Raw genomic sequence first — 13709 nt, 5'->3', positions numbered from 1 at the left:
TAGATGTGTACAAAGTTTCATGAAAATCGGTTAAGTCATTTTTGCGTGTAAGCGTAACAAACAAACTTACATTGACATTTATAATATTAGTAGGGATAGGGATAGGGATTGCTTTAATAGTACTATTTTGCTTTATATAGTTTATAATAATACTTATCTAAATATTTAATGTTTTTCCAAACAGAATTATAACTTTATATTTTGTGAAACTGATATCGTAAAATATTATTATTGGTTCGTTTTGATGTCAACATTGTAAACGGTACCAGAGCCGTACAATAGTATAAGCATTACCTTCTTAAGCATTCATTCTGTATCAATTAATAGTTGGGGGAAACTCTGCTCCATTACATGTTATAAGTGAGAACTAGTGTTATTCCAAGTCCTATCCCCATGTTTACCAAAACATGTAATTTCAACCATGTAAACTCTAATCAAGCTAAGAATGAGTTCTTAAGAATAGCTGAATCCGTGCTTAAGACCGTACTTGAAAACCTTTTACAAGCTCGATGAATGTTTATTTAATAACCAGAAGCTCGACAGTTAGAAAATGTGTTGGATTACGACAAAATTATTGCCCGACCCAGACTGAATGCTTAAAGGTGTCTTGTAGATACTGCTTAATTATGAGCTTTGATCGCTCAATACTGCTTGCAGCTTACCGTACCCGGCTACGACAGAATGACCTGTAATTAAGGGCTGCCAACTATGGTATATGAGTTGGACATTGCCTAAATATCCATATCTTAGTACATGAAGCAAAAACTTTGTAGTTAGTTGAGCGTTTCCACCGTCAGCTGAACGCAGCTTACTTGCCCCCGCGCTGACCCAAATTAGACCGAGTCCCTACTGCGAGACCCCTTGTACTTCTCGGCATCAGAAGTGCAGTCCAAACCTTCCGCGAGACTCGACTGTATGCGCTTAATAAAGTCAAAGTCAAAGTCAAAAATATCTTTATTCAAGTAGGCCCACAGGTGGCACTTTTGATGCGTACATAAGGGTTGTCATATATACTCTTCTTGTTATAAATAATTATTATACTTCTTATTGGAAAGTCGTTGTGCGTAGTTAATTCAATCTAACCTAACACCCCCTAAACTGGTCCGGTGCAATTTTCGTAAAACGCCGTTTTACAAAAATTGCGCGGCGGAGGAGTATGAAATTTCTCACACTTATAATTTTTATAGAGAAGGTGTGGAGTGTGCTATTTTTTACACGATGGAGAAGTTACAGGCATGCAGGTTTTTTCAGGATGTTTTCCTTCACAGTTTAAGCAAGTGATATTAGAATAAGCCCGTAACTCTGAATAGTAACGCGACTTGGAACATTACAGTGCTAGCGGTCCCTCGCGACGTTTTCCGTGTATAAGTCATCCTTAAAATATAGGCATTTGCTGTCGCTGATTTTTATTAGAACTTTTAAAGGGAAACAAATTTGTCTTACATCGTTTTATCGAAATTTTAACCGGTTTACTCAGCGCACACAGCGAAAATTCTCGAAAGGAAAAAAAAACCCTGATGGTTAAACTTCTCTCTTCATCTAATACTATCTATCTAACATTGAAAGAATTTTTTAAATCGGACCAGTAGTTCCTGAGATCATCGCGTTCAAGTAAACAAAGAAATAAACTAATTCTTCAGCTTTTGTATATTAGTGTCATAAGATATAGTAGTGTGACTACAACCTGTCATTGACGCGGTAAACATAGCGGGGTTGTAGTTATACTATACAAGTAAACGAGCTTATGAATTTTAAGCATAGAAGTTTAACTTTTTTCCGTTAACATATAACTACACTTAATAGGACAATTTTTAATGATATGAATCAAAAGGAACCAAAATAACATTATTTTCAGGCCCAAATGTTAAAAACCCACCAAGCTTGATCAAGTTAAATGTTTTTTGATTAGGTAAAGTAAGTTAGCAGTTCCTGCATAAATTATGATGTAATTATACCACGCGTAATAGTATACGTAAATGTAAATGCCCATAGACTTTTGGGGTGACACAGCTTATATTAAGTATTTCCATTCAGTTTCGTGTTGAACCAATATTTTAAGGAAACTATTTTTATTAAAGCTATAAAATGTATCTAGAACTGTACGACCACAGAGTAAGGATAGTCAGTCAAATAGAGGTCCGACGAAGCTTTCAATGCAGGTCAAACTTGCGTTATGGCGGGCGAAGAACGGACTCTTCCTGGCATAAGTAGTATGGGACTACTGGAAAAGTATTTTTTATAGCACTACAAGTTACTACTATCCCCTGACTGCAATCTCACCTTGTGGTAACTAGCCTGTTAGGGGTTAATCAGTTATATTTAACTCAAACCCCTATTCTGTTTCTATGCGGCATCGTACAGGAACGCTAAATCGCATAGCGGCACGTCTTTGACGGCAAATTTGCCAAAACATCCCAGGCAATAATTATACATAATTAATAAAATTGGTCTGTTATGTGGTAAATGGTTATACAATCTTAAAAAAAATAACATCGCCAAAGATCATTTTTGCAATATTTGGTCTATAAGTCTATAATGTCACACCACTAAAAATAAAGGAAATATCAGAAAAATAGAAACACAATTAAAGAAGCAGAATACAAGGCGGCCTTATTGTTTCGTAGTAGATCGCTACGATCTAGATCCATCCACCATCTTAGTTCCATCATCATCATCATATCCATCCATTACTGGTCCACTCCGGGTCTTCTCCCATAGTGAGAAGGGTTAAGGCCGTAGTCCACCTTGGCCCAGTGCGGATTGGTGGACTTCACACATTATGAAGAACTCACAGGTGCATGAGACTCACAATTCAGGATTCCTCCCGATGTTTTCCATCACCGTTGAAGTAAGTTATATTTCAATTGCTTAATACGCACATAATTAACAAAAGTTAGAGGTGCGTGCCACTGGGCTACCACCGCTTTGCTTAGTTCCATTTTTAAATGAAATTAAATCAAGGAAACACATTCTTAGCGGCCTTTTTAAAATAACAGCAAAAATTTATTCATTTATTCAAGAATATTTATTAAAGTAAGGTTTTATTGTTTGTTTGCAGTAAAAAAGTAGTAAACGCTGTAAAAAAATACACGTTTGCATGCGTTTTAACGAGAAACTTGTCAATCTTTTTAATTAAGGAAAAATAGGCTTTATTTGTTAACATAGTATGGCAACCCTAATGCAGGACTTCCGCGTTAACATGTGTAGGCTAATGGAATACAAAGTGTTTATCTTTAGAGTGCTACGTACTTTAGGTTCACAAGTACGAACGCTGATGAGTGGAAAGATTAGCAAAGTTAATAAACGTTGAGTCAACTCGCTACAAGTACCGTGCATTAACTCGATCAAATTCAAAAGTAGAAATATTATACGGTTTACTAGCGTTACATGAATCGCGTTAATCGCATCGCGTTAATCGCATCGCGTTAATCGCATCGCGTTTTATTTTATCTGGACGAAAGAATGTTTGACGACCTTGGCGAAGTGGTGAGCTAGTTACCACCTTATAGATAAATACGTACCTACCGCCAAGCGCTAAATCGCTTCTGGTACGATGTCGCGTAGAAACCGAAAAGGGTTTAACGACCTTTACCTTACCCCCTAACAGGTTAGCCCGTTACCTTTAGACTTCATCATTGTTGCCGTAGGTACATACATAAATGCCACGGCGAGACTGTGGCGTCCAACATGCATCCTTGCGTTAAACCAATCACAAGCGCGCTTTTTTGGAACAGTCCTCTGATTGGTCGCATGCAGGATGCAAAACGCCGCTAAGAACGCTAGTTACACACCGCACCGTGACCTTCGTTAAATATAAATACATTAAAGAAATTACTAGAACAGTGGCAAGATACCTAATATAAGTTTACTCAGTATCAGGATGTAGACCAGCTACACAACATAATCTAGACATAATAATTCATTATGACCTGACATCATACGTGCGTAAGAAAAAACAATAGGACTAAAAATTAAAATAAACCATAAAAATAGAAACGAAAATTTATTTCAGCTAGGTAAGATTTGAATTATTATAATATATTTATTATAATTCTGTGAATAAGTGTAACGAAAAATGTGATCTGTGAATTGCTTTTTTGTGTAAGAGCGTTGATTTTTGTGCTGGGCAGCAATATGCAAAATTTGTGAGTGGCGCAATTTTTATTCAGAACACCACTCGCTTGGTTCGTTGTGTTCGAATTTTAAATAAAATAAAATTTCGCTGCAGTTTTCAACCCCTATCAAACTACAGTTGCATGTTGCACAAAAATAACACCCTAACGGCGCGACGTAATGGGATTTCCAGTGACTAAGCCGTGTTTTTCTTTTTTCATTGCTATTTTGTATAAAATGTCTCTAACTGACTGACTTTACTATATTCGCTGTGTTCTTCTTCTTGTCCTTATTCTCTTCTCTGTGGGGTCAGAACAACATGTATTCTTCTGACACTCCCTTCTTTCGGCCATAAACTCACTATTCACTCCTGTTGCAAGCATAGTATCCCCCTGTCACACAATCCAATACCTCTTGAGTTTTTTCGCATACCTACGTACCTACTGCGCGGCAGGGAATTTCTTAATGTCGGTAAGAGTATTTATGTATATAAACTGCGGCCAACGAAAAGAAATAATTAATGTAAAAAAAACTGCACGTTATTTTTATGAAAGATAAAAGGACAGTTAGTATCAGTTCCGTTTTTCCTCGCAAACAAATATTATTATAGTTTGTTTACATTAATTAATTATTTTCGTTACCCGCATTTAAGTGTGAGGTTTTTTAAAGTTATTAATACGTGGTTAATTTGACGTAGTTAGAAGAAAAGGACGGCCCCGTCGTTGGCATGTTCAACTACGGATCACGAGATCCTTGATTCGAATTCCGGGTCGGACAAAAAATTGTCAGACGTGTGTATGTAGGAACCTACTGTCAAAGAATTTTTAGTGTAAGCCCGCGGTTAGGAAATTAGAGGTGACAAACCCCGTGCTTCGGAGAGCATGTTAAACCGTCGGTCCCTTTTATTACAGCGAACTTATGGTATGGTCCTTGAAGCCTCCCTGGCGCGACGGTAAACGCTGTAAAGTAGGAGGTCCCGGCTTCGATTACAATTTCTGAATTATCTCTTTTCTGTTATCGTGGGAGGCTTTGGCCGTGGCTAGTTACCACCCTACCGACAAAGACGTGCCGCTAAGCGATTTAGTTTTTCGGAATCCGGTGCGATGTCGTGTAAAAACTATTAAGGGTATGACTACCTTCTCTCTGACAGGTGAGCCCGCTATCATTTAGACTGCATCATCTCTTACCACCAGGTGAGATTGCAGTCAAGGGCTAACTGGAAGTAGTGGAAAAAAAGGCACCCGTATTAAAGCAGGGTGGTGGATCTGTGCTCTAAAACCGTCTCTCTTATGAGACAAATCCTCCAAGTCCAAGTGCCCAGCAATGGAACGCTCATGGGCGGGTCATGATGAGGATGAAACAAACAGGATCCAACTCATATTAGGGTTATTTTGAGACATTTAAGGCCTCAAAAATAATTGTGGCATATTTGTTTATTTATTTAATAAACAAATATGCCACAATTATTTTTATTAACAAAAATTTACAAGTACTATTATGGTGTAATCATAAATTGTTACGAATTTAACCGTACACCACCGTGCCGACGACAATAGGTAACTTCTAAGGATATTAATTAAAAATAACGGCACCTACCTACTCACTTCATCAATCAAGATATTCCATATTAGTAAGAATTCCCTCAATATTAATAAGTAGGTAGGTTGGTAATATAAATACTTATATTTGGATCTTAACACACTATCCTATTTAAAACTATATTCTATAACTTTATAAATAATATAGCTATAGCTATTTACAAAGATCTTAAGTGGGTGAGCAGCACGGCTAGCTTGGGCAGGAGAAAATTATCTTCCTGGGGAAAGGATAAAAGTTATCTTCTCCCACAGCTTCATCAACTCTCCGAGCACTGGCGCACAAGTGGAAATAGTATCATAATAAAATATTATATGTAAGAATAAACGCGGGTAAACTTCTTCTATTCCATGTTCCCGTGCTTGAGCAGATGGACACGTTAATTATATCCCCTGTCAGCAGGGCTAGCACAGGCCGGAGACAAAATTTATATCCCCCGATTATATCCCCTGACAGGGATATTGACGTGTCCACCTGTTAAAGCACGAGAACATGGAATTCGGGAAGTTTACGCCCGTTTATAGTGTCTGTACACGCAAAATGTTAATGTTAAATTGGTTTTTTACCGTTATTTGTTTTTTTTCTGAATTATTAAATGTGTGTGCAGTAAAGTTTTACAAACAATCAAACAAACATTTATATAACATCGTTTTACCGTAATTCGTTTTTTTCTGTATAATAAGATGTGTGTGCAATAAAGTTTTACTTACAATCCAACAAACATTTGTATAGCATCGTTTTACCGTTATTTATTTTTTTCTGTATTATTAAATGTGTGTGCAATAAAGTTTTACAAACAATCAAAGAAACACTTATATAGCATCGTTTTACCGTTATTTGTTTGTTTCGGTATTATAAAAATGTGTGTGCAATAAAGTTTTACAAACAATCAAACAAACATTTGTAAAGCATAGTTTTAAGTAATAGTTGAGCTTTTTGTAATCGAGCTTGCTTACCGCCATGCTTATTGCTTCTACCAATAAGCAGCATTATTGCTAAACTGTGTTCCCGTCTAAAACAAAAGAAGCTTAACTCCTAAACCTCAGAAGGCACACATGGGCACAAAGGGGCACTTTTCAGGACGTGTTCCTTCTCGTTTCCTTGCATGCCCTGCAAAGCGTAGCTCTGATCATAGGCAATGATTTTAAATTGACCATAAAAAAAGCACCTGGAAGCGTTTTAAATTCAGTTAGGGTTCAGACGTAATTAAACTTGCAAAATTATATGATGAATGTTCAACTATCGCATTCATATGTTTAAATAATTCATATATATTATAATAACATTAAGGAAGTTAAGATGCACACGCATGACATGTTTGAGTAACTAAACGACAATAGAAAATAATTACAATTCACTTGTTGGTAACGATAGACAGAGAGCTGATGACAATATACTAAAGGGCATTTATGCAAACCATAATAAGGACGTCTAAATTAGGAACACATAAAATTAATAGAAAAAAAGATATTCATTGCAGCATGAAATCATACGTGTTGAAGATATTTATGATTGTAAAATAATACCAACAATAGGAATCTTATTTTTTCACATGCCCAATTAATATCATTGATTCTCCAGTAGGCCTAAATATAATTACATACAGAAAACACGTAATAATAATAATAACAAACTAACATGCATGTTTCTCTCTTAATCACGAATCAAACTAATCGTTAACACGGTACACTGCTCAGTTTATGGCAAGCGCGCAATGTTAGAATTTTATACCACAGGATATATTCCGACCCTCACGGACACTATATAGAAAAATCAGTGTGTACTGTTTGAAGTCTGCTCTAATGTTTTCATCATCTTCATCAACGGGCTATAACAGTCCACTGCTGGACTAAAGGCCTCTCCCGATGGGAGGGTTGTTGCCCGTAATCGCCACGCTTTGGTATGGGTATATGTATTTTTCTCTTTAATTTGTACAGATATAGTTAGGCAATGAAATTCAATGAGAACTGTGAGTGCCATGTGCAAAAATGTGTTCGATTTGAAGAAGACAAATTTTCGGTGACCATATCCTAGACTAATGCTACAAATATTCGTCGGAATAAATTTTATTTAATAAATATTCAATGACAATTATTTTTATTCAGACGTATTTATAGATGTATTTTGAGATAAAGTTTCGAGTGTCGGTTAAATTGTTCGAAATATATATAAAACTAGCGAACCCCAGCGCCATCTGTCGGGCTGATTTGTGAATCTAAACCATCCAGGGTGCCACCCAAACGCATACCAAAAAATTCATTCAAATCGGTCCAGCCGTTTAGGAGCAGTTCAGTGACATACACACGCACACAAGAAATATATATATAAAGATAATATAAAATATAAGTACATATTTTATGTATATTTTAATGTTTGTGTGCAATAAAGTATGTCTTCTTCTTCTTCATCAAAATAATATGCAGATTTAAATTAACGTATTGGCTATTTCTAACCCTAAAATATGTACCGTTCTCGCTGGATTTATGAAAAAACCAAAAAAAAACGTGACTGAAGCGGGTAACAGCTACTTATTTAATTATTCCAATAGTTTTTTAATTTAGTTAAATATTCCAATTTCAATACAATGTGTGACAGACGGATGGACGAAATTACACCGTATGGTTCTTTATAGCTATTTTTCTGTGGAACCCTAAAAACAATGTTATGTAGACAGGAATGCAATTAATAATGCATTTTATTTGTATAAGGCTTCAGAAGTATTGCACTGAAACCGTATATTTACGACTAGGCAATGTTTACGACCGCTCTGGCGTAACGGTGTACGTACTAAATCACCCGCAAGTCCCGGGTTCATTTCCTGGTTTAAGGGTCAACATCTCTAAATATCCTCAAGTCAGTATTTCGTATAGGCTACACATTCGCTAACATGGCAATCTAAGACGTTATTCTTGCTAGCTCTGCGAAGTTTTGCCCGGTTAATAGGCGTATATGCTTGGTCTGTGAATTAGAACTATTAAAAAAGAAGCAAAAAAAAATAACATCGCGATGTATGTGGTAGCTACCTGTGCACCCACCGGCTTCTCTCACGTACACGTCGGGGAATTCGGATTTACCCGTACACTCATGCGTTACGGTAGGAAGTAAAATTTTAATATTTGTACTTATATTACATACAAAAATATATAAATAGAAATAAAAAACATAAATCAACTACGACAATACACACATAACCATCTAGCCCCAAAGTAAGCGTAGCTTGTGTTACGGGTACTAAGATGACTTATGAATATTTTTATGAATAATATACATAAATACTTATAATATACAGATATACATCCAGACGCTGAAAAACATTTATGTTCATCACGTAAACATTTTCCAGTTGTGGGAATCGAACCCACGGCCTTGAACTCAGAAAGCAAGGTCGCTGCCCACTGCGCCAGTCGGCCGTCCAATTATATAACACTATTAACTCCTATTATTATTACCTTTTCCTGCTTGGAGTTGGGAGGTAAAATGGAAATGACTATTCGCAAACTCAAAGCCTTCATTATTGCCCCGCCCATATCCCGGAAGCTCTTAAACTATTAAAGAAAATACAGTTTCCGCGAACCACATTCATAGGACACTTACAATTATGAATGGTTGGAAATTTTCTTTAAAGCACGACGACGGTGCGGCGAGGCGTAGCGTTAAGGCCTTCGTTCATATACCGACTCAACACTGTTCCTAGATCGTTTAAACGCGGGGTCAACTCTATGATTCACTGTCAACGTGCATTCCACTAGACAGTCGACCTGGCTTTGTCTAGTTGATCACGAGTAGACAAACGAGTAGACAACAGCGGGTTGTAGACTGTAGGTGATAAGATATATACGGCAAGTGAGCAACTCTTAGTTCAATTATCTTCGACTATTTTCACGGTTTAAATAAAATAATAATATAAATAAATATACTACGACAATTCACACATCGCCATCTAGCCGCAAAGTGTAGCTTGTGTTATAGGTACTAAGATGACTGATGAATATTTTTATGAATATTATACATAGATACTTATAATATACATATAAACACTCAAACACTGAAAAACATTCATGTTCATCACACAAACATCTTCCAGTTGTGGGAATCGAACCCACGGCCTTGGTGCGGAAAGTGCTGCCAATGCGCCAATCGGCCGTTAAACACTGTATCAAAACGTTGTATATGTTTCTATAACAACAAGGTATCTGGGAGAGATAGCTTTAGCGATAAGACCGCCTTTGGACGTCTAAACAGTTTGAAAGTTTCTGTGCTGTTTTTTTTGTATCAAGTCTATTTTATTTATTATTTAACTCTATATTTGTACACCACTATGAAGATAGGAAAATAAAAGAACAATAGAAATACAAAGACAGAAGAAGAAAGACAAAAGGCGGCCTTATCGCTTAGTAGCGATCTCTGCCAGACAACCTTTGGATTAGGACAAGATCAGCGAGCGCGGACAGGTGGTATAAAATATAAATAAATAAACAAAATTGCTATTTTGTGTGCAATACATAATTCAAACAAACATCTAACACACGACATAATGCTCTTATTTGAATGTAGTTGATATCGAGTCGATATGGTGTGCAAAGACCTTATGTTTTAAAAACATCTACATAAGTTATCATCTTACTTGTAGTATATTTATCGTTCGTATTATCTTATACCATAGTCTAATAAATAGAAGCAGTAAATCAATGGTTACAACTTTTTTATATATAAATATTAGAATGGTCTCATTGTTAGTTTATAGTAATAGCGTCATAAACGCTATGAAAAGACTCAATGTTGACATCAAATTGCTATGACTATTTGGACACCCTACATTCTACTATTTAATTTACTTAAGTATCATACAACGCTGGCTGGCCTGTTATTCAGATGCCATTACAATAATACATTGTATGACATTAAGCTAAAAAGTTTTTAGCTAATGCCATATACAATGACGATCAATACCTGTTGCAGAGGACAAACATACAGAGTACTCTAAATCCTAATAGTATGTGATCTGCTGACATACTAATCAATAGCATTCAAACTGGCACCTCGTAGCGACTGTTGGAGTACCTCAAATTTGCTGGCACCTATAGATCTCCTATATAGATGTAGTCACAGGCAATTATCCTCTGTTCTGGACCTAAACAATGAAAACAAAGCACATTATACACCATGTCGCTTACCAAAGAGGAAAGTATAGGTAGGTATTTATTACTTTTTTGTACTCCAATGTATGGTTTCGATTATTAAAGATATGTAATAGTTACTACTTGTGTTAGTAATAATTTTCTTTATTTTGTCTCATTTAACTACAGATTCTTATAACTAAGAACTGGTAAAAACTTTGTTAGTTAAAACTGTTGTACTTTCAGTTAGCTAATTTTTGGCTATTAACGGCTAAAAATTAGCTAACTGAAAGTATATGAAGACAAACTAGTCTAACGCCTGCCAACAGAGAATTGACCGTCTCTTATGCAGTGGCGTGCACGTTTTTGACCTGAGTATGCATAAAGAAGGAATATGGCATAAAATTGAAAAATCCTTCCTCTTTATGAGTTATACAAAAATTTTAGGGTATGCATTGCTTTTGTGCATGTATGAAGTGCACGCCACTGCTCTTATGGATCTGTTTTGGTCTTTCCTTTAAAAGTCCCCAGAATTTTTAATTACAAGAAATATATCATGGAAAAATCCTATAATTACAACATAATCATCATCAGCATCATCATGTCAACCTATTACCGGCCCACCACAGGGCATGGCTCTCCTCCCACAGTGTGAAGGGGTTGAGGCCGTAGTCCTCTACGCTAGCCCAGTGGCGGATTGGTGGACTCCAACACCTTTGAGGAAATTATGTAGAACTCTCAGGCATGCAGTTTACCTCACGCTGTTTTCCTTCACCGTTGAAGCAAGTTATACAGTGGGCTTCAGACCAGGGCTCGTTAAAAATATATAAATAGAAAAAAAATATGTATGATCGAATCATAAAAAAGTTAGACGAGCCTATTTGGTGAGGGTGTTTGTTGTTTATTTACAGAATTTACTTAGGCTGTGGCGCATAACGGAAAGCTCGTTAGCGTCATGCGGTAATCGCATTTGCGAGGCGATACCAAGAGGCTTTCCTGCAGCATTGAGGGCTGAGGCGCCTGCTAGTAACTTCATACGAGTACCTCCACATAGTAACCGTCTTTTATAAGTTCGTTTACGCATACATACTCGTGCTCGTTTCTTTCTGTTAAAGACCAGCACTTGACTGCAATTACACCTAGGGCTAGCAAGTGAGCCACGAGAAAATGATCGCTACCCGTTCCTTGCCTTGGGTTGATATGATGATGATAATGATATTTAGAAAGGGTCTGATTGCCAACCTTCAATATTTACACACATTCTGGGTAAGTACCTCTCGAACTAACTCGTGAGCGTAAGATTTACTCATATAGTGGTAGAAGACATAATTCATTTTTGCCTGGAAGAACGCTGCGTAGCAATAAGGCCGCTAAATTATATACGCTGTGTTGTGTTTATCGTATTTTTTCTGTAGGTACTTTCTTTTGCTGTCGAATAAAAGTGTATTTCTTCATAGTTATAGATATATATTATAGATTTATAATATCATCACCGGCAACATCATTTCAACCGATTGTAGTCCACGGCTGGACATAGATCTTTTGTAGGGAGTTCCAAAATCCACGGACGTCTGTCCACCTCATTGGGGGCCGACCATAACTGCGTTTATCTGTGCGGGGTCGCCATTCCAGCACCTTTTAACCTAACGTGAAGGTGTTCACGCAGTTTAATGACGCTATTGCGAATACAATGCATTTCAATTGATGACCTAGAGTCGCATGCAAGCTCTAGATTCAATTTAAATTTATAATAGAAAGTTTATCAATTCTAAATTTATAAAAACCCCAGCTTTTTATATAGTGTACATTATTCTACTAGTCAAGCCCTTTAATTTGATACCCATATTGAGGGAGTTGCGAAGAAAAATGTATTTCACCATTTTGTGGTGGCGGCCATCTAGTATTTGAAATCTATCAAGGTGTAAAGTATTCTACTAGTCAAGCCCTTTCATTTGATACCCAATCTAATATTATCTGTGAAATAATTATGTAAACCGCCATTTTATGGCGGCGGCCATCTTGCACCGATTTTAACAAACATACCTCTGGTTATGTTTGTTGTACAGCTTATGGGCTTTATGGGTACAAATTTAAGTCCGGGCAAGGCGAAGCATCGAGACCCGTACAACAAATTGGTCTAAATAAATTTATAAATATAAGTAAGTAAAAAATACAGTTCATGACACAAACATTTACCAGTTGGTGTAATCGAACCCACAGCCTTGAACTCAATAAGCAGGGTCACTGCCACTGCGCCAATCGGCCGTCTATTAATGTTATATGTTTAAAACTGGAAAACAGTTTTGCCACTAGATGGGGAATAGGTAGAAAATCTCAAACAAAACACTACGATTGAAAGAAAGTACCTTTTTTATACTAATAATTTTCATACCATGCAGATGGTTCTCCTGATATTAAGTGGAAACCATCGCCTATAAACACAGCAACACTTCACAGGCCATGCAAGGAGCACGTCCTACAATGTGCCGCTTTGTGTCCATCAATGTGAGGCGTAGGTGTTAAGCCTCATGCTCCTAAAACACACCTACACAGTTCATAGTATATTTAACGTCTACGTCGAATCAAAATAAAAACCAGAGTTGTATAATGTTTGTTATATAACACATTTTATTGTACAAAACGCAAAGTTTTCTTAAAACAAATTATAATTCATAGACTTTAATTGACGTAGGTTTCAAAGAGCGGTCTTCTATCTATAGAGCGATCTATTCGAAACAACCAGTTGGGGAGGTACCGAAAAGGGCGTGGTAGGCCGTTATGTGCACTCCATACATGCACAAACGCACTGCGTACCCATTTTTTTTTTATTAACTCTTATAGGAGGAGAATTTTTCCATGTTACGCCACGTTCCTGCTTTATAA

Source organism: Pararge aegeria, chromosome 4, assembly GCF_905163445.1.
Source record: "Pararge aegeria chromosome 4, ilParAegt1.1, whole genome shotgun sequence".
NCBI lineage: Eukaryota > Metazoa > Arthropoda > Insecta > Lepidoptera > Nymphalidae > Pararge > Pararge aegeria.
The sequence above is the reverse complement of the archived record's forward strand: the minus strand, read 5'-3'. Positions refer to the sequence as shown.